We start from the raw sequence: 21,680 nt of genomic DNA on the forward strand, positions 1-21,680 counted from the left end.
TCACCTGCGTATGTTATTGGGGGTACAATTTTCAAGTTGTAAAAGTCCAAGCGCTTTGGAGAATTTTCCGTATCATTTTTTGAGTATTAGCGCTTGTGCTGTGAGTTGGTCCATCTTTGTTTAGAATTGCTGAATCCAAGGTTTATCTCCCCAGTCATTGCTAATGATGGCTCCTACGTCTATTGTGATTTTTCTTATGGAAATTGTTTGGTTGTCAAGACACCATTTAAACAGGTTTCTTACTTTTCTTTGAGATTTTGACTATGAAAATTTCTGATTTTGCTGCATTTATTTTTTGCTTATTTTTGTTCACTAGCTTTTGGAGTGCATCTTGCATTGTAAACCAATAGGTGTGGTATCCAGTAAGATGAGGCCATCTACATAAAGTAGATGGCTACTGAAATGTCTCCTAAACGTGGCGAGCATCATCTCTGGGGTTACAGTCTGTCCTTCATCTCTTGGATGAAGAAGTTCTACAGAATCGCGGCGAGGGGGCATCCCTGTTTTCGGCCCCATGTGGTGAGAATGGCCCTATTAACCCAGCTTGGTTTAGGTGCACTTGCAGAGTTGTGTCGATGTGTAGACTGATGATGGCTGCCAAAAGATCTCGGGGGCAGCCCTTGTTTTCAAGTTTTTCCCATAACATTTGTCTGTCAACTCTGTCAAATGCCATTGCCATGTCGATTCATGCTAGGATCAGTGTTTTGTTTTCCTTTATGGTCTGTATTTTCAGCAGATTTAATGAGAGCAGGTTTAGACCACAATCCACCTTTTCACCAAAACATGCTTGTCTGGGATCAACATTTTTTACTAGATGTTATCCATTCCATCAATCTTTTCAAAAGAATGCCTGCATATAGTGTGCCCAGAACATCCAGCAGTGATATTGGGTGATAATTTTCCGGTAACCTTCGATCTCCTCTCTTGAAGATGGGTATCACCACTGCTCGCTTCCATGAAGTTGGAATTTGTTTGAGATTTATTCTTTTGAACGGGTGTTGCACATCTCGGCCCATAGTTCCGGCGCTTGTTTTAATAAGCAGTTTGTTAGTCCATCGGGGCCCTGTATGCACTACTTTTTTAAATCAGTGTAAGGATTTCGTCTTTATTGAAATTTATGGTCCAAGATTTTTTTTTTTTTTTTGCTTCCATGCAGATTTTCTATTGGTATTTGGGTTATAGATATTTTCAAAATGAGCAGACCATTTGGACTCATTGATTGGATTCAGTTGAACCAAACTTTGTGCTTTTTGTTCTTTGTTTATCAAGGTCCAGAAAAAATGTGCATTTTTGTTTTCCAGTGCCATTAGCATTAGTTCTGAATCCTTTTGGTACGAGGTTGCTCTGTTTTTAACCAATGCCGATATGCTGACTTGAGCTTTTTTTCAAGGTTGCATTTGCTGGTTGATATGTTTCCTTTTCTTAGAGTTCTTATATCTTTTGCTTGCTGTTTTTTCCGTGTCTGCAAATTTGCATCAAATTGATGCAATCTTGTGACCTTAAGTATCTTTGTTTGAGTCTTTACTTCTCGAGAGATTGTAAGGCAGGTTTCATATTCCAGTGTTCTTCTCTTCTTGCCATTTTTTGATTTCCGTGGTTAATTGTGGCATGTTCTTTACTGTTAATCTCAGTCGGTTTAGGCCATTATTTTCCTTGACTTTATATGGCCAAACATTTATCTAATTTTTGCCAAGTTTCTGGCTAAAATGTTCGGCACAAGCTAGAATTGAAGGTTTGTGATCACTTTTTGTTGTTTGCAGGATCTTTAGCGATGTCATTTTAGCATATGTTATTTCATCCACGAAGAAATAGTCTGTTTCTTTAGCGTTGAAGGATGTCCAAGCGATGGCTCCTTGTCTGTCACCTTCTACATTGCCATTTGCCATGTGTACATTTCTTATTTCCATTTCTTAATCATGTCTGCGTCCTAGAATTTTTTTTTGGCTGTTTTGTTGTATCGAACCTTTGGTATTCAGTGTTTTGTGGCAATCTGTTCAGGTCACCACAGATGAAAAGTGCTGTGGGTACAGCATTCACTCCAGCTTTTGCTTTGCTTTGCTGTTCCAATATAGGTTGATTTATTAATCATGTGTTTTTCTCCAGCTGATAATACTGTAATACTGGTATTTGTATGAGAGGTTACGGATGTACAGTTTCCATACTGACTGTTTTTGATGATGGTGAGAAGCCATGCCGACGGTCTCCTGTTGCTCCTTTGACTGCTTTGTTCAAACAGCAGGTGTAACCATCAAGCATCGGAGTTTCTTGCAGCCAACATTCTTGAATGCAGATCACATCACCTGTCACAAGGTCCCGGTCGATATTTGCAAAGTGATGTTTAAAGCCTCTGAAGTTCCATGAATATATCCAAAACACTTTTCGAATGTTCTGGTGTTCGGTCTAGTCCTGATTTGCCAATAAGGTATTTGCGTGCCAAAAAATAGGACTTTTGCTAATCAGGTGTTCTTTCCAAGCAGGTTGAGCCCTCTTCGTCCAAATTATCATCTTGGGTGCCTTTTATCCTAACCTGGAGAGCGTATGGGCCCCGCAGCACAGTTTGGGTATCTGATCGGTCTGGGATCAGATTCATCTTGTATGTTTTGTGCAGGGTGTCCTTTATGCATCTGTAGGTTTTCTTCTGGTGTGCTTGTTTTTGCCATCTGCGGACGGAATACGCTTTAAGTCCAGGCCCAGGATACACAGCTCATCTATGGCTCTTAGAAGCAGGTTTGAGGTGGATTTAGTTGTCAAGTGTAGATGGATGTGATCCATTTCTGTTTCATTTGGGAAAGACACAATTTTGATGTCTTTCGGTTCTTCCACACGAAGTTGCGGGATGTTGTGCAACAGTCCCATTAGATTAGACCGATTCATAATGAGACCGTCTTTGGCCTTTTAAGACCCGTTCTAGGGATAATTTGCTTGGCTTGTCCTGTGTAATTAAGTTTTCTGTTTGCGCGCGGGTGCAGTATGGTTGTTGGTCCCGGTATAGAGCTACGCGTCACTGCATGTTTTGATTGAGACAGGCGTTGCTGTGTAAAATGATCAATCAAAGAATCAAGTACCTTGCATTGTTTAGTTATGATTGTTTTTCGCATCTAGGAATTCGTGTTTTTGCTGTAGGGTGGTAAAGCCACAAGTATCATCTCCTGGACTTGCTGCTATAGTTGTTCTTCGCTCTTATCACCTTTTATGTCTGTGAAGCTTTCATCTTTGTATACCGATATTGTAGACCGCCTTTCTTGCTCCTTTTCTGAGGGATCCTCATCCTTCTGCTCTAGATCCATCACTTTTCGTATAAATTGCCTCCGGTTTTTTGGTTGCTGTGAGGACAAATTTTTTCGTTTGCATTGTGTGCAGGCTGTTTCAGTTGTTGTTGGTTTGTTACAGGCACCTGCATTGGTTTTAGATTTCAGATTAAGTTTCTCGTTCCTGTGTTCGTTGTATTTACCCTTGTCAGGTTTTTGGGTTTGTTTGATTGCACTTCTGTGACTTAAAAAAAAAAAAAAAAATCATAAGGCCCCTAGTTCTTTTCCGTGTATTCCGTTTAGGGCTTCCTGATCAAAAATAGAGAAAACATCTTTGTTTTGGAAGCTGTACTTGGTGGTCTTCTGTGTTTGAGGATGCTGCTCCAAGTTCTGTATCTGAATTTGTCTTTGGCATTTTTTGTCCAGTTTTCAACGGTTGGTTTTGTTGCGTTGAAGTCGTGAGTGGCAATGAGATCCCTATGTCAACCTCTTGCGTAACTTCAAGGTCGATGTCTCCCACTGAGCATTCTCTATGCAGATTATTGACCATGGAATTTGACTCTTTGATTGGGCATGCATCCAATGTACAGGGAGTACATCTAGCTGAAAACTCAACCAACAAGTTTACTGTATCACTGAAACAACTCAAAAATGACCGCTTATCGTCGCCCGCCTCTTCAATCAGGGCGATGAGTCTTAACAGTGACATTTTCGGATTATTTTTGTATGGCTTTGTTCTTTCGTTGTTTCTATATAGGTCTCGATGAATGCTAGTTTTGTTTGCATTGCTGCCAGGAGTGTAGTTGTATCTTTGTAGTTCTCATGAATCATTTTGTATAGTTTGAGATAAGGGACCATTGCTATAGTCATCCATTGAGCTGATTGCGGCTTGTAAATTGGCATTTTGTTCCTTCTGCATCTGGATGATGTCCACCATTGGGGAGGTTTGTGCATATTTACCATCTTTCGCTGTTGAATATGGTCTCATCACGTGCGGCTTCTTGCTGGTTTTCTCCTTCTTCTTCAATTGAAGTTTCTAAGTCACTGGTTGTAGTTGCGTTGCTACATGCAGAGTCATGGTGCCTACTTGGCATCGAGAGATCTGACACTGGGTCTACTTGGCTTATTTTCTAAGGTAATTTGTTATGAGGAAACTTTGGTTCTGCAGACTGATTTTCAACCAGTCTTGTTGCTTTAGATTTTTTTCCAGGAGCCATGTTCAATGTGGATTTGCTTAGGTGCACTTCTGTTATCACTCGTTATGTTGTTCTTAGATGTGGGGTTGAGGTGTTAATTGGCTTATTGGTTTTGGTTTGAGAACCTCTAGTGCAAAGGTTAAGCAATGAGGGTGTGGGTCTCTGGCCACTGATCTTTGAGTGTCCTTGGAGTGAGGTCTTCTTTCTCCAAGCGTAAGAGGTTGAGGACTAATGTGGTCATGTATTTTCCCGTTTGTGGAAATTTTGTCCTGGTCCTGACTTCTGCCTTCGTCCTTTTTTTGGTGATGCGGCCATATCTTTCATTTATGGATTCATCATGTCGCCCAGAGGCCATTAGTAAGTCATTGTCCGGAATGTCTTGCCAAGCGATATCAATTTCTTGTGTATTTTTGGTTCTTCTGCATGGTTGATTTTGTTATGCTCTCTGACTTTGAAGTGCCATCTTACTGATTTTGACTCCGAAATGGAAAGTGATTTGGCTCAACCTTTTGGATTTAAACCATATGTTTTTTCCTTTTGAACATCCATTATTTTATTTGACTCTGGGTCCTGAGCTACACTTGGCATATTTGCCGTCATTTTTCCCCTGTTTGGTTTTGAAACTGCTTATTTGTTGTTTTGATAGTCCTGCTTCACTGGACTTTTTGTATTTGAAATCATTTCCTTATTTTTGTTTTGGAGTTCTTTAAAGTTTGTGGAATGTTTAGTCCAAACAGTGGTATCACTGGGCTGTACTATTTCAGTTAATTCACTTTGTGCATCGACAAACATAGGTGAATCATTACTATTTTTGTTTGGGTCTTGATGGTGGTTTTTGCTTATGTTGTTCCTGAGAGCTGTAAAAAGTCCTTCCATAAGCGGGGCGCAAAAAAACTCAAGATCCTTGGTGTCCCTGTCCCCCAGTCAAACCTCTCCCTGCTTTCCCTCCCCCGGTCACAGCAACCTTGCGCAAGGCCGGACACGCTCCAGAACTCTGCACACATGCGCAAGCTCCTCGGCGAGCGAGCGCTCTGCTGCACAGAGGGCTCCCGAGGCTCGCGGCTGCTCTGGGGAGACCACAGTTCCTTCGCAGCCATCAGGTAGGTCACTGTGTGTCCATAGGGAGTGAGGTGGACAGGGGAAGGGGGGGGCTTGAGGGGAAATTCACATGCTGGAAGGAGGGGCTCGGGGTTGACATACCTTGCTTCTTGCCAAGATGCTGAAATGCACTTGCACACTAAATTGTTAATGAAAATTAAAGACAGATCTTTTATAATGCTTAATGATAAATAACTTCAGATAAGAATTTGAGGTGCAGGGGAGAAAGACTCCGCCTTGGTATCTAGGCTGGAATATACTAGAGAACAGAAGAAATCCAAATCTTGGAAAGCTGCGTCCCCTGCACACTGTCAATGAGGCAATAAGCCTAAGGAGATGTAAAAACAGGTCTGACTGGTTTCAAGAAGACTTTTTGTATATTTTACACACATACAGTGTATACAATTTTTAGAATGACAGTGATATGTAGTTCAATACATCCAAAGAATGACATACAATGATTCTGCTAGTTTTTGGAGGAAAAGATGTCTTCTCCTTTTTTATTATTTTCAGGTTGGCCCAACGCGTTTCGAGATTCATATTCTCTTCATCCGGGGCATAAATCTTAAATAATTCTTTCACTTTAATCTACAAATAATTAATCAAGCATTAATTACTTTTTACAGAAGGTCAAAAGAAGAATAATTAACCAAGTTAAATCACTTTTTATAAAAAAAACAGACAATTCTTAAAGAGGGGCATCCCCTTACAAGTTCCTCAATGCACCTGACCTTGCTAGGGTACAATTGTTAAGAGTGCAATGATTTGATTCATGTTGTACATTTGGTACCGAAATATTATGTCATGTGAGACCAAGATTGAGAATAATGTAGTTTTAACAAGATTTCTACACATTAAGAACCTTTAATTTACATGGATATGCTATCTTGAGACATAATAATGCCTACAAAAAATTCAAATAAATAAATGGAGCCTGAATATAAAGTAGGGAAGAGATGGGGAGGAGGAGAACTCGCCCTTCTTCCGGTAAGATGGTGGATAGAAGTCCACAGAGAGAGAGCAGTGGTTGCTGAAGGTAGTCTAGTCGGGAAGCTTCATTCTCCTATGGGAGAATAAGAGCATAAGTGCCTGCAGTCCGTCTATTAAGTAATAGCCCTATGATGTGAAAGAGAACTTACTTTCAATTAGATGATAGAAGAAGCAACAGTCTACGGCAGGATTGCGGTCAGGAAGCCCAGCTCTCAGACCGCATCTGCCACGGACTGTTTATTTATACTCCATGATGGAGCCGTGACGCCGCTCGCGCATGCGCGAGCGGCGTCACAACAACCATGAGGTCACTCGCGCGTGCGGCGTAATGTCAGGAATACGTGTGCGCGGGCGGCGTCAATGACACGTCACCCGACACCCTGTAATCAATATGAAGGCAAGTAGACGAGACGTGATAACATAACTGTTGTCACGTGCTATTCAGGTCCGTGAAAGTAGAATGTTATAAAGGCTCACTATTTACTGTGTGTCTAAGAAAAAAATGAAGGGAAGTAATCTAAAAGGTATTATGTTGCATGTCAAACTTCAACAGCCTACTGCCACAAAATAATGGTGTAAACGGCTAAAGTTGCATTAATGAAAAAGATGAGAACAATGGTTTGATCATTGCATTAAAAACAATCCAAGTACACTGGGGAGCATTGTTGTGATTCAATGTTGACTATCCAGAATATCCAACTTTTACATATCAACATTTCAAAGAAAAGGAAGAACCGACACATGTACAAATTGTCTAACCCAAAAACGGAAGGGTGTACAATCTATTGTCAATACCATCCTAAAAGGTGTTATAATCGGGGAATCCTAGAAACAAATTATCAGTTATTAAGGCAAGTATTGTGTGAAAAATAGCCATGTTTACAGAAATGGACCTAAATAATAGTCCTCATTAAGGCCCAGAGGGGTCATTGCATCAAGTTTATTTATCCAGAACAGTTCTCTCTGGGCCAATAGTTTAGGTAGATTACCTGAGGGGATGTAGAACCTCCAGAATCACTAGTCCTTGTGTCTTGAGTCACGGAAATGTCTGAAGACTGGTGATTTTATGTTCTGTGTCCTGATGCACGATTTGTGTTCTGTCCATCTATCCTTTGCCCTTCTGTTTGTCTTGCCGACATAGTATTTCCCGCAAGGGCAGCGAATTGCGTAGATGACATTTTTGGTGTCACATGTTGCGAAGTGCTTCAACATGATTTTTTTACCAATATGCGGGTGACGGATGTGGTCTCCTTTTAATTAGGTTATTACAATGCTGGCAATGTAGGCAAGCAAAAGTGCCAAATTTTGGTTTACTTGGGGTCTTCTGTGTTGTTGATTTGCTCCTTTCTGCTCTTATCAATTGGTCTCTGAAATTCTTTCCACGTTTATAGGCCATCATTGGGGATCTGGAAATAAGTTGGATAAAGTTTCATCTGATTTAATCAAGTTCCAGTTTTTATGGATGATTCTCTTAATTTGGAAACTTTGGCTTGAATATTTGAGCTTCTTGTCCAGTGTGGTTTTGTCTCGCGTCTCTGGCATGTTTTGGATTGGATCTTTAGCTGCCGAACAAATCGGCATAATCAGCATGTCTGTGTTTGAGATTGGCACGGCAGGCTGTCCATTTGGCACAATGTTTGGGGACCGTTTGCCCGTGTTGAGAGTAATGTCAATTGAGGGCTGATTTTGTCTGATGGTGTTGCCATCAGATTCGTCAGGTCCAAATTCTTCAGCTTCCATGCTTGAATGTTTCGTCTGGTTTCGCATTATTAACACCCTTCGACATCCCCTCGGCCAACACTCTGCCAACACTCTGCCAACAATCCGTGGACGCTCCGCGTAAGAGTGGGTTTTGTGGGGAAAAAAGGTAAAAATTGAAAAAATACTCACTAATAGCTGCTTGGTGGGAACAGCCTCTCCACTCTCCTTACTCTTTGCAGGTCTGCCACACTTTGCCAACACTCCACATAACATCATATAATGTTAATTTTTGAAATATTAACCTGAGCTGTAATTCTATGATTGACCATTTGGTGTTGCTCGCGTATATATTTGTTTTTCCATTGTGATGGATACAGAAGAGGTTAGCTGCCATTTTCTTCTCTTCCACGGATCCGACCGGAGGTGCTGCTGGTTTTTGCTGGAGTTCGATGGATTTTTTTGGCCTTCTTTCCTTCATTATGGATTTGTTTCGATTGAATTTTTGGGATGCATTCCTGGATTGTGGCAAATTTTACAATGGATTTTATTGGGATGCTTTCCTGGAATATGGACATTTTTGGGATGCGTTCGGTTGTGCAGTTGTACTTTTGTGGAATTTTTATGTATTTGTTTTGTTTTTTTACATTTATTTATTTATTGGTTTGCAGTTGATTGTTATTTTTTTGTAGACATTTCTTGTCATTTGGAGTGGCACTGATTAACTATTTACAATGGATTTGTTCAGCCGTTAAAACTAAATTGGTAAGTCATTTACATTTTCTTTTTTCCTGTGCTTTTTATTTAGTTCGAAGTTGTGTTTTTGGCTTATTTTTTGTTAGCACTTAGGGGTAAAAGCAACACTGTAGATAAGAAATTGGTTATAATTTCGCTAAATTAAGTACTGCTTGTGCAATTAGTAATTCAGTGGCTTCTGTTAATGGTTTCCATTTTGGGTTCCTTATTCTAGCTATCTAGCAACCATCTGTAATGATTTGTGTTTTGGAATCGTTATTTTGGCACATTTACATAGGCATCCATGTATTTTGTTATGATTTCATTTGTTTTTTCGTTCTTTTTTGATTTAGTTATATTGGTTTCGTTATAATCACATGCAACTGTGTGACTCCCCTACATGAAGCCCAAGACCAATGCATTTCTCTCTCGTGCATCAGGCAGTAACTAAAAAGGCTTTGGGCCCAAGCAGGAGGAGATGGAGCTAATCCGTAGTTGGAGAATAGCCGTCCACGTTGGCACGTAAAGGAGGGATTCTATCCCTCAGTCACCTGGGATACAGGACCACATTGTAGGTGTGTTGGGCAGAGAGCCTGCAGAACACTGCTGAGGCCAGGCGCGAGGTGGACAGATGGTAACGACAAAGGAACAAGGAAGGAACTGCTGCAGGCACAACATGTACAGGAACGCCAACGCTAAAGACCGGCACCCGACCGACCAGAGTAACCACAAACGAAAACCCAACTGCAAGGAAGTTGGACTTGCGGTTCTACCACCTCAAGAGAAAATGTGTTCCCCGTAAGCAAAAAGGTATGCAACTGGAGACTAGAAACGGGCGGAAGCATGCTGAATGGAGCCCGCGGGGGCGGGGAGGGGCTAATAACCTGCAGGGCCCTGGACAGGCCGAAGCTGTTAAAAACCTGCCAGGCCTTAGTCAAAAGACTCACAAGAGGGCCCAGAATGAGTACATCGAAGCATGCAACTTATTCGTATTGTTCAACAACCATTCACTTTAGGTTCACTTTAGCTTGTACATCTCAATACGTTAGTTCAGCAATTACTTTTGCTTGTCGTAGCCCCCAGAAGTGCCCTGGTACGAGTGTTCCCTTTTTGTTCACTTAACGCTCCTTGGCGGCTCCTCTGGATGGCTTCCTCACTCTGCTTCTGCTCCGCATACAGGTCTCTGTAGTATTACATCCACTCTCACTCTGTGGTTCCCTCTGTGGGTTGCCAGCAGCTAGCTTGGAGCAACAGGCTCTCCGTGCCCCACAGCTCCTGCTGTGGGCACTCGACCAGGGAGGGCTCAACCGCTGACTCTCGCAGCCGGCGACGTCCTCTGTGTTGCAGTCTCTCCGGGGTATATGCCGGTGTCCTGGCCTCCAGGCAGGACCCTCCTCAGCAGCCAGCTCTTCAACAGGATTTCTTTGCTCGCAGGCGTCAAACGCTCGGCCTGGCTCCTCTCCTTTTATGCACCTGCAACGATTTAACAAGTTTCGGGTGCGAGTCCTCATCTAGTTGCCTGACCATAGTTATTGGTGTGCTGGGGACATACCTGACCCTCACCATGGTCTTCAGGCCTCTTCCTCGTTTCAGTACCAGAGTGGTGAAATGACATGTTAGTGTGTACCACGCCTGGTCTCCTCCTCCTCGTCCCAGTACTATAGTGGCATGAAAGAGAGGAAATGATTCACAATAGTATATAAAGGCAGGGGGAGGGTAAGATTGGTTCTGACAAGGAAATATACAGTGTCTCACCTGCGGACCTCCTCTTTCACCTTCTTCGCGTCCATATATTGATAGGATTTCTAGGTCTGTTCTGGAAGGAAGAAAAGGGTCACAATCCCACAAAGGCTGCTGGGGCTGAGGGTTCATCATGGAATGGAAATGGGAATACCATGTTTCACCCAAGGACATCTCCCTGCCACTCCCCAAATCTCCCCTACCCAGGTAACCCTCCTGCTTGCATCTCCACCCGCCGAGTTCAGGATTCAAGAGTCATGTCCCTTCCCTGGCTGAGTATAGGATGTTGGGGAGGAGGTAGTGAGGACTCCTGCAGGTTCCTCACACAGCCCTGCAAAGAAAGCCATCTGTCTTTTAATTGCTATCCAATTGCCTATCTTTATAAATGCTTTAAGTGATGACAGTTCATACATGGCCCTCTGCCTATTATTTCCTTGTGAGCCGTAACCTGTAACAGGCTCACCTCCAATTGCTTATTCAATGAGTTCCCATGTCTTTAATTAACCAAGGTGTATCCAGTGTAAGGAAAACATAATTAAAAAACGGGAGCTCTTCACTGTGGGTTCAAAGGGCAAAGCCTCGGTCTTCCATAAACCCAATCTGGGGTCTCTTCTATAGTCTCATGACTCAGTTTGTCATGGTTATCATACCCTGCTTAAAAGACCCTAACTTTCACTCCAAAGGTGATTTAAAAAAATCCCATCTGATGTTTTGGCAGGTTTTGCAGCAGAGAATAGTGTTATACCCAATGCAAAGACTCTGGAGAGAGTTGTATTCCTGCACTTGGTGCAAGAAGGACCACTAACCCTGAGAACATGACAGGTTTACTATTTGACAGCAATATTGTCGTGGGTCTACCACAAGAGCATCTAGGTACACATTCCCGTTACCCTTGTGTGTATGATTAACATTAGATGTTATCAATAACCTCCCTACACAGTTTGATCATTAAAACAACAAGCATTTACACTTGCAAGATAGTGCCTTTTTGTACTCCTAAAAGCACCTAGAATTTATTTATTTTATTGTGCATTTGTAAGGCGCTTATACATAATGGAATTGTGTTTCAAAGCGCCCACAGGGCAAAGGGGAGGGAGCAAGGGAACAAAAGGCAAATGAAATAACAATGATGAAAAAAGACAGAGGTGGTCCTACGAGGCCTTGTGAACATTCTGGACTTGCAAGTGCAGAGAGAGAGTGTCACGACCTGTGACTCAAAACCCCACTGGCATGGTCACATGCCAGGTAGGGTTGGGTCTCGGGGTTCACTTGGGGCCCCAAGGGCTTTGCATTATCATCATGGACTCTCCTGTAGTCAGTCCTGGCGCCTGTGGCGCCAGGTTCATGTTCGGGTTGGGGCATTGTGTTGATGGCACTACTTTTTCTGTGAAGGCCTGCAGCCAACATGAAGGCACCCACACAGTCTAGATCCTAAGAACCAGACTGTGTGGTGCAGTGTTTTCGAGTGTGGTAGCCCGGACAACTTTACCTGGACTACTTTACAGAGAGCTATATAAACCACACCCAAGTTACAGAACGTGCTTCCTTTTATTCTGCAGCCAGCAGCGTGACCCCCATCGTGTCCAGAGACCAGCACCCGGTGATCCTTGAACAGCGGACCTGCAGAGGAGACAAAAGAACATTAGCAGTTTCAGGCTTACCTGCAACTTTCTATCCGACGATTCCTGCTGCTCATGGTTTTATCAGGGCACCACGCACGCACCGGAACACCTGGAGGGAGGGAGGGAGAAAGAAGGACAACGTTAAAACCGGTTACTCTCAGCAATAATCACGAAATCCTCACCTGGCTGGGCATTTCTTGTCCGGTTCTGCTCCGGAAATCTTCACACACTCAGAAAGACCATTGCGACCTGAAAAGGAATAAAGAATACAGGTTAGCAAAAAAAGACATTACCGCGCCGCGTTTCGCGCTTAACCTACCATCCATCATGCGCTCCTGCGTCCATCATCCTGGCAGGAGCCTGATCCAAGCAACACACCCACCGAACTTCCGTGCACCTAAGGGGGAATAAATAAAGAAAAGACATTGATAGCAAGAAAGGAAAGCAATGACATTTTAAGACTGCTATAACCAGACTTAACTCGCTAAAGACACTTGAATGGGTTAGCACCAGCGAAGTAAACTCGGTCGCTCCAACCTGCACAGAAGGCAGGACGGAGAGCACGACAGACATCGCAATAAGGTGAGGAGTGGGCCATCAGATTGAGTCCAAGGGGCTGGTGGGAGGAAACTAAATCTGTTCCCAAGTCCAGTCCTCCTGTGTTTCAGGCCCGACCGCCATAGAGGGCATCGTCCGGAATCGGGAAGGGTCCAGGGTGAATCGGGCAACCTGGGCATAAGGGCGTCCCCGTGGATACTAGGTGAGCGTAACCGCGAGAAGGGACGGGAAGGGGAGGTAAGTGCTTGGGGTTCCACAGAGGGGTAAGTGCCAAAGAGTCAGTTGTAAAGCAACAAGTATGTGCCTGACAGAGGCCACTTTGTAATGGGTGGCCACCTGCCAATACAGTAAGTGCAGGGTGTTAGGGAGCATTCTCAGAGATGTGCTAATTCCTTCCACCTTAGAGACCCCAAGCAACTTTGCTGGATTTTGAGGACTTGATTTTCTTTTTTGCCTAGAGAGAGTGAGACCCTGTTTCCCACTCTCTCATGTATTTTAATGTGATTTTATACACTGCGTTCCTTTTGGTTGTGGAGTCTGACAAACTCATAGGCATCTTTTACATTGTGTCGCACAGCACCCTCAGTGTTTAAATAACCCTCAAGGTTTAAATAACTTCTCTGGGATAAACTGTTTTCCAGTGCAGTAAAGTGAAATTGACTTTACGTACATTTGTAACTTTCTAACCCAGCCCACATTATCTTACAATAGGGTGCTGGACGGGTTACCTGGTATCTCCTTTGTCTAGCTTCTCATGTAAAAATGTTTGTTACCCATTTCTCACTGAATGGCAGTGGTTTTGTTTTAACTACCATAGTGTGCATTTACCGTGGGCTGTGTTCGCAGCTGCAGTATAGCACCCAAGGGTGCCATTTTTTTAATAATTTCTTTGTGGAAAGGTCCTTCTTGAGAAACCAGGTTTGGTCCCATTGTTCGCTTTGCCTTTGGCGGGATTCACGAGTGAAGCCCGCCTCTGGCTCCAGGGTCTCTGAGGTAGGCAGGAAGTGAGGGAGGTGCCCGAACTCCCTGTGCTTAGTCTCCTAGGAGACCCAAATGCACTCTTTGGTGATTGGCCGGCTGACTGTCCGGCAAGGACAGCCACCCTGTTGGGTGAATGACAGGTAGGCTGGAATGAATGGGAGAGAACTGAATAAAAGGCGAGAGACTTTTGGCTTGGAAGGCAGAGTCGACCACTGGACGAAGGAACCGAAGAAGAACTTTGAAGAGGACGCCTGCCGCAACTCCTGGACCGTTGGTTTGCCCAGTGAAGCCCTGCTGCAACTCCTGGACCGTTGGTTTGCCCGGTGAAGCCCTGCTGCAACTCCTGGACCGTTGGTTTGCCCGGTGAAGCCCTGCTGCAGTGCTGAAATGCCAAGTTCGCATTAACCAAGAAACCTCTGCAAGGACGACTTCTCTCTTTGAGTTGGTGGGACCAATCCACTCCAAAGTAAGCCACCCGGACATACATCTCAGAGCAGGTTGAATTTCCACAGAGTTGCTGCTGGAAACCATATCGCCAGGGAGAACCAGATTGTGTGCGTTGCTTTTAAGCCGGCCTAGAGCTCCTGGAAGATCCTCTGGACTCCCAGGAAGCAGGACTGGCCGAGCCTGAGCCCCCTCAGAGTGCTGGACCCCAGAAGCAAGGAAAGTCCTTCTTGCCAGCCAGGAACCACGGTGTTGCTATTTGCAGTAGACGTGAGGAGCTGAAACACCGAACAGCCGCTGAAAGTGAAGTTTACTGGTTGCGAGTTTTGACCGTCCCAGTGCAGTGCAGGAGTCCCCTGACGTCCTCCCTCTTGTCCCCACGACTGAGGCCCAGGAACAGCGAGATCTGCAGAGCTGCACAGGAACAAGGGTGCTCTGCTGCATCCTTTCCTCATTTTAAAGGTACTGTCAAAGTCTGAGAGAACTTACCTCTTACTGTAGAGTTGTTTGCATCTTCTACTACTCACAAGTCTAATCAGCTTGTGGCCCTACATTTGATTCTTTTATATGATTCTAAATGCAACAGTGATATATTAATGTCCCCAGCACCCTAGCAATTGAAGTCACCTGAGGGTGTAGGTATTGTCTGTGGGCCATCCCAAAAGGGTATCTACTGATTTAGAGATGTTAAGAGTGTATTTCTTGAAGACTATTTGAGTGTTCCTGTTATATTGCTCCCTTCTGAAGAAGGCTTATTCTAACTGAATGACAAATACATTAATACGTGTTTATTCAAGAAACCTTGAGTGTACTAGTTTATTTGAATGTTTTTTTAACTGTAAATCTCTTTGTAACTCCACTACAGCTCACATTGACCCTTCTTGAGATAAGCCTGGCTGCTCAACACGCTACCAAACCTGTGTAGTACAAGCTAATGCCAAAGGTTGGATTTCCTATACCTGTAGTCTGAGTTGTTTGTAGTGTTCCCGGAGGGTACTGCATACAAGCTTTGCCTAACAGAGACCAGTGGGTGCCTAAAGGGAAGTGCAGGGGAGGGGCAGGGGCTTGAGGCGATTGAACAGAAGGACAGGACCCAGAAGGACACAAGGGCCCAGGCCCCAATCTCAGCGACTGTGGTGTTTAACATGGGAGGGAGAGGGAGGAAGGAGGAGGAGACTAGGAAAGTCTTGAGGAGCTTGTGGAGTTGTAGGAGATCCGGCTGAAGACCGAGGAAGAGGGAGCCAACCGAGGAAAGACATTGGCCACCCGCTCGCTGCTTAGAGAAGCGCTTGACCTGCACAGAGTTGGAGCAGGAGAGATCTGGAGGGTATTTGAGAGCAAGTTATAGATCTGGAATGCTCACTTTGTTCATCATTTTTGTATATTCTAGTGTAGAGGTAAAATGTGAGCATTGAAAATAGTATAGTTCAACAATATGCAGTTCCCAACATAAGATAGTTGAATATAGTCCTAGCATCCTAGTCTTCTCCTATTCACGTCTAGAAATGATCAATAGTGTACGTAGCCATCTAAAATGTGGCACAGGAAAACTTCCCAAAAAATAAAAAAATCCACCAGTTTGGATTCCTCTCTTCCAGCCACAAGTGCTTTGATGGATCAACTTATCCTGGGCAAAGAAGTCTGAGGGGAGTGAAGGTCTTGATATGCTATGCCCACACTTGTGTCACAATAAACTCAGTGTCTCACCAGCAAAAGGGATAGTGAACGAGAATGCATCATGGTGCCTCGTAATGTTTTAGCCATGTGGTAAAAATTGCTTATTTCACCGCGCGAATATAGAAGCAGCCAAAAAATTAGAAATTGAAAAAATTGGGAAATTGCCAATTGTCTAGTCCCTGACAGATGTGCTCTGCCATGTTGACGGTATTAGAATAGCGGCTTGCTTCTTACTAAAGTACTCCAGCCTTGTGGTTCAGCTCTGCCTCTAGGCTCTTCCATGCTTGACATCTGCTCACCATGTTAACTCTGGAACGCTGTTTTAGCTTTGTGGTTCAGCTTGCTTTATCGTCTTAAGACCAACTTCATCTAAACCCCACCGATTGCTAGCCAATGCTGTCTTTGTGTGTGTGTGTGTGTGTGTGTGTGTGTGTGTGTGTGTGTTGGTGTCCTCTCGTTTTAAATCTTTGATCTTGCTAGAAGCTTTGTTCCCCAATACACTTTGCATTGATTTTCGGAAAATGACAGTGCAAATGTCAATCATGGTCTGAAAGTCTTCTAAAGATTGAACCAGCCCACTGCAAAGTTTAGACCGCCCATCTGCAAAACTGAAACCTCCTGGGAGCTTTGATTCCTGTGGCCTTTCCATTGATTTTGCAAACATGACTGCGCTTAGTCATGCTGATGACGTAGCCTAATCTAAAGTGTCGTCACACAATCCTAGGCAACTGACTGTCTGCATCATAGGATGAACATCTGTGCATCAGCCCATTTGTTTTTATTGATGCAGTTCAATTTACAAAATGGCTAAAATTAAAGAATGAGCAAATGCAGTACATGTATATAATGTGGAATTCCAGCTAACTTTAAACATGTTATGTTCTCTGTTCGATATACTCCTAAGAAATATGCGCTCAGATTTTGACCTTTTTTTAAAATCTGAAGCTGCATTATGCAGTTAATTGTTTCCATTTTTACAATTAATTCATATCCTCTGTTTTGTAAACAAAGCAGAATTTATTGGCTAATGTACCCCTTACAAAATGGATAAAATGTTCTTGTACGTTAAACGCTGGCCTTAAAATCACGTTGTTGCACATTCATCGTCTTAAAATCTATTCAGTATTATGAAAGCAACATTGATAAAATGAGTGTTGGTGGGAAGAGCTGCAGCAAAAAGTACAGTAGCTTTTTAAGAAGTGTAGGGCATAGATTAAAATATGACTGCTGCTTTACAAAGCAGAAAGTAAGCCTTTGTTCAGTGCATTGCGAGCATAATGTGCGTCAAACCCAGTACCAAAGAATTTGCATATGTTTGTGCGCCTGTGTTGTCAAATGGCAAAAAGATTACAAAGCTTAAGTCTTGATGTCTTGCCTTGGTTTGTAACATGTTCAAAACAAGTTTATGCAGAATATGCAACATGCCACTTTGTCATGGGGGTTTGAGTGTCGCAACTCTTCTTTCTTTGCTTTATGCTGTTTAGAATCAGGACCTCTACTTCTCATCCTAAACTACTGGGAGACCAGTCACCTGGGTCTCGGGGCCCTATTTTCTTTTTTATTATTAATTTTTAATTATTTATTGGTTTTCACCGCGCTGAAGCCCGCAGGCATCGGGGCACAACAAGGAACACAAGACGAACAAGACAAACTATTAAGGAAATCTATCCTAATCTTAAAAAAAAAAAATGTCAAGCTTTAGCTGGGTTGTGGGTTCATTTAAATAAATGGGTCTTCAGCTTTTTTTGGAAGCTTTCGTAGTTCCTTTCTCGTCTTAGCTCGACAGGGAGTTTGTTCCATATCAGGGCTACTCTGACTGGGAAAGCTCTGCCCATGCCCTGTGAGCATTTGAACAGGGTGCTTTTTATCTGGTTCTTTCCCTCTGATCTTGGGGATCTTGTAGGTGTGTACAAGGTGATCCTTTCTTTAAGATAACCTGGAGCCTGTCCGAATAGGCACCTGTGTGCAAAGGTCATGCTCTTGAAAATGATTCTTTCTTCAACTGCCAGCCAGTGAAGATCAATTTCGGTCGTTGGTAAGCTGTTCTCTCCATGGCCTTTTTTAAACGATTCTGACCGAGTAGGATTGTTTGGCACTTGGCCATGCAGCTTTTACTTGCGCCAAGCATCTACCTATATGGACACCCATACGCCCGCTAAGCCATGCAAAGACTGCCCGCGGTTGAACCATAATGGAAGGATCCCCAGAGCAGTCACCAAGAGTTGGACTCTTCACTGGCCTGCCAGAGAGGCTCTTAGCACCTCCCTTTTCAGGGTCCTGCCCCTTCATCCCCACATCCTGCCCATAATCTTACTCCTTGATGTGTCTGCACAGTTGCACGCTCCTCCTGCCCTTTTCATCTCCATTAGCCTCCTCTTTCGCTACCTTGACTTGCTGCCACATGCTCGTATCTCCACCCCCTCCTCAACTCCCTCCCGTCAGGCTTATGGTGTGCATATTCCTTCTCTCCTGATGTTCTTTCCCCCTCCCTTTCCCTTTCCCTTTCCCTGCTTAATCTCATTTTGCATCCAACTCTCTCCGAAACAATTTCAACTCCAAACATAGAAGTGTCAATCAGCAAGCTGTGGTTTATATAGCTGGTTGGCCCTGCTGCCAATTTCTGCCCATGCCTGACTGAATTCGGACGTCTCTTTTCCAGGCTGGGAATCGAACGTCTAAGCAGCAGTTGTTTGTAGCTCTTCAGTGTACCCGCTTTTTTCGGCACGTAGATTCGGAACAGTCTTTGATGAAGTCTGACTGCCACCTTACAAACCCAGTTTGTGAATGCTGTGATCACCACTGCAGAGCTCCATGTTTTTTTTACATTTTTTTTTTTTATTTTTTTTTACATGCTCAGTCGCAATATGTGGATCCATGCGCTCAGTCGCAATATGTGGATCCATGCAATAAGGGTCTCTTAGCTTGTGGTTGGTTGTGTATGCTGTTTGCAAGTGGGAAGCAAGATTTGCATCCTTCTTTGTTTGTAGGACTTGGTAACCCTTCCACACAAGCAGCCCTAGTGCCATTGCTTGTGTCAGTAGCTAGCATGCAAACCTGTCCTGCAGGAGATGGGAGGGGTCGAGGGGGAGCATGCCTCACTTGTTTATAGGAAACGACCTCTGCTGATGTTTGCTGCGTAGGGGTACATGAGATGTAGTCTGTTGGGTAAGTTTTCCATAGAAATGGTACATCCATTTATACCTCTGTGTGGGAACCTTTTTCCACACTCGCAGAATCTTTTACTCTTTTTATGGGTGTCATTTTTTTGACTCACCATAGTGTCTTTTTTAAAGTTAACCTCTAACAACTTTTGGCAATAAGTGCCTGTTGTTGCTGGTTTGCCCTAGGGGCTTTTCTGGCTAACATTGAGAGAACTGCAGTTCCCAAGGGTGGAAAAGATCTTCGGATCCTTTTACATTTTGTTTGGTGAAACCAGCACATCCCACCTTAGATGCAATGTATCCCCTTTGACGCTAAAACTGTAACAATCCTGTTACAGGGACAAGCTTACCTTCAATGGCTGGTGGCAGTGATACCTTGTATTAATTTGGTGCACCTTTACCGTGGGCTGTGTTCACAGCTGCAGTAAAGGCACCTAAGGGTGCTCATTTTACCAAAATGGCCCCTGTATTCTTTTTTGTCATTTTAGTGTTTCTTGTCCTTTCGTGTTCCTTCCCCTGACCCAGGCTGTCTGTGTGTGAAGGCAGGAAGCGAGGGAGGAATCCAAAACTCTGCAGCGCGTTGTCATCCTACTTGCCTGAATGGGTAAAAATCCCAGTTGGGGGGGGGGGGGCTGGCTGTCCTGATTGGACAACCAGGCAGCCCCTTGTTCTGCATTCTCTCCCCTGTATTTTAGAAGTTGTGTTGTAGTTCCTGTTAAATACTGGGAATCTGGAAGCTTAAGACAAGTTGACCACTGGAACCAAATTGATGAAGGAAAAGCGGCTGAGATGATTTCCAGCGACCGGTGACCCTGCTGTAGCCCTTCCTTCCAATCGACCTGAGGTCTCCGAAAACAACAACCCCGACCCAGAGCCTGGTGAGACCCACTAGACTCAAGAAGACCTGCATTTTGAGCCATTCTATGCGTTGCTGCAACCTTGCAGGGCTGCAATACCCCGGGACCTCGGGTGCACAGTCTTCCAAATTTGGAATCTCGCTGAAACTTCATGGTCATCCTGGTCTATCTCCAGAGGCGCGAATCAAGTCTGAAAAGTCCCCTCACCACAGTGTTGGACCTTTGTAACGACAAGAATCTGACCAGTGATATGTCTTTTTCTGTGGTCCTGAAAAAGGCGCCAAATCCACAGATCCGCATCCAGCCGTGAGGAAAACCTTGTTTGGCGCCTTCTCCATTGATCCTTGCTGCAAAGTTCCTTCTGAGGTCTTGTTTTCAGCCACCACGACAAGGAATCCGCTGACCGGTTATTTGGCTGCAGATCCTCAAGTCCTCCTGGAAAAAATCTTCAATGCTGAGGTACTGTGTTGGCTTGGGTATATACTTGCCTTAAGTCTCTTTGGATTTCTGTGCAGCTGTGTGTGTTTTATGTGATGGGGAGAGCTCTCATCCTAGGGTGTCTTCTGTGAAGCCCCTGGATCTTCTTCTAACTTTAAAGTAAAATACTCGCCTTTTGCCCATTCTTCCTGAGGAACTCTGACTTTTGCTACTTAAGAACCTATTCTGACACGTCTGTTGGACACTAGATCCTAGTGACCTCCCTTCTGCCACTGAGAACACTCGTGCTCCAAGAATAAGGGAAAGACGTTTAAAGTATTGGGCCTCTTGCCTAGATAAGAAAAGTTACTTGCTTTTAAAACAGTTGGTGGGTAACTGGCACTCTAAGAGTGAACAGTTACAAAAGTTCTTACTTACCTCGGATGTGTGATGCACTAGTCTCAAAAGTATGGTTAACATCTTCCTTTGAAATCGTTTTGCCATTCTAATAGAAAGTAGATGTGAAGGTATATTACTCACCTCTGATTTGATTGTGCATCTTCCCAAAAGTAATGTTGGTTTCACCAGATTATTCCTGTTGGGATTATTGTATGAGTGTCCCCCAACTGGATCTTGCTTCCCCTGACTTGCTGCTAGCCTGTCCAGAATAAGTCTGCATGAGGTCTTACCTAGCTAGAATAACTGAGTCATTCAGTAAAGTGTAACGTTGGGTTTTGCTTTCCCTGTGCTGTTGTAGACGGACACACAAAGTCTCTGGTTCTAACTGTCCCTCATAGGTGGTACATAAGTTTAACTTGTATTGCTGGGAAAGATCTAACCTGGACTTCATTGTGAGATTTAAAAAGTATATGGGTTTTACTTACCTTGCGTTAGCTGAGTCCCATCCAAAAATAAGTTACAAGAGTTACTGTATCTCAATCTGTGTTTCTCTGATCTCAAAAGAACCTGCAATTGAATATTACATCCTTGAGTTTTACTCCTAGTATAACTGTGTTATCACAAAAGTAGTTATAGGTTTCTACTGTACCTAGAATAAGTGTTCTGCTATTCACAAAACATATACTGTCCAGTTGACTGATTATGTGATTTATTTTTTTACTGAGCTGCACTGTACAACTGGTAGGGCCTACTGCCCTGGAATTCCTGAATGTAATTGTGAAAGTAACCATTGGTTTTTACTCCCGAAGAATAGGTGTGACCTATACTGAATGTGCATAGAACTACTGTTGGGTGTTCC

General features: G+C 43.7%; 1 protein-coding gene across 1 annotated transcript in view; it reads left to right on the forward strand.

Annotated features, from left to right (window-relative positions):
* Nucleotides 1-21,680, forward strand: part of YEATS4 (YEATS domain containing 4) — a 214,200-nt gene that overhangs the window by 82,421 nt on the left and 110,099 nt on the right. The gene's annotated exons all lie outside the window — the stretch shown is intronic.

Source organism: Ambystoma mexicanum, chromosome 12, assembly GCF_040938575.1.
Source record: "Ambystoma mexicanum isolate Mex_15411 chromosome 12, UKY_AmexF1_1, whole genome shotgun sequence".
NCBI lineage: Eukaryota > Metazoa > Chordata > Amphibia > Caudata > Ambystomatidae > Ambystoma > Ambystoma mexicanum.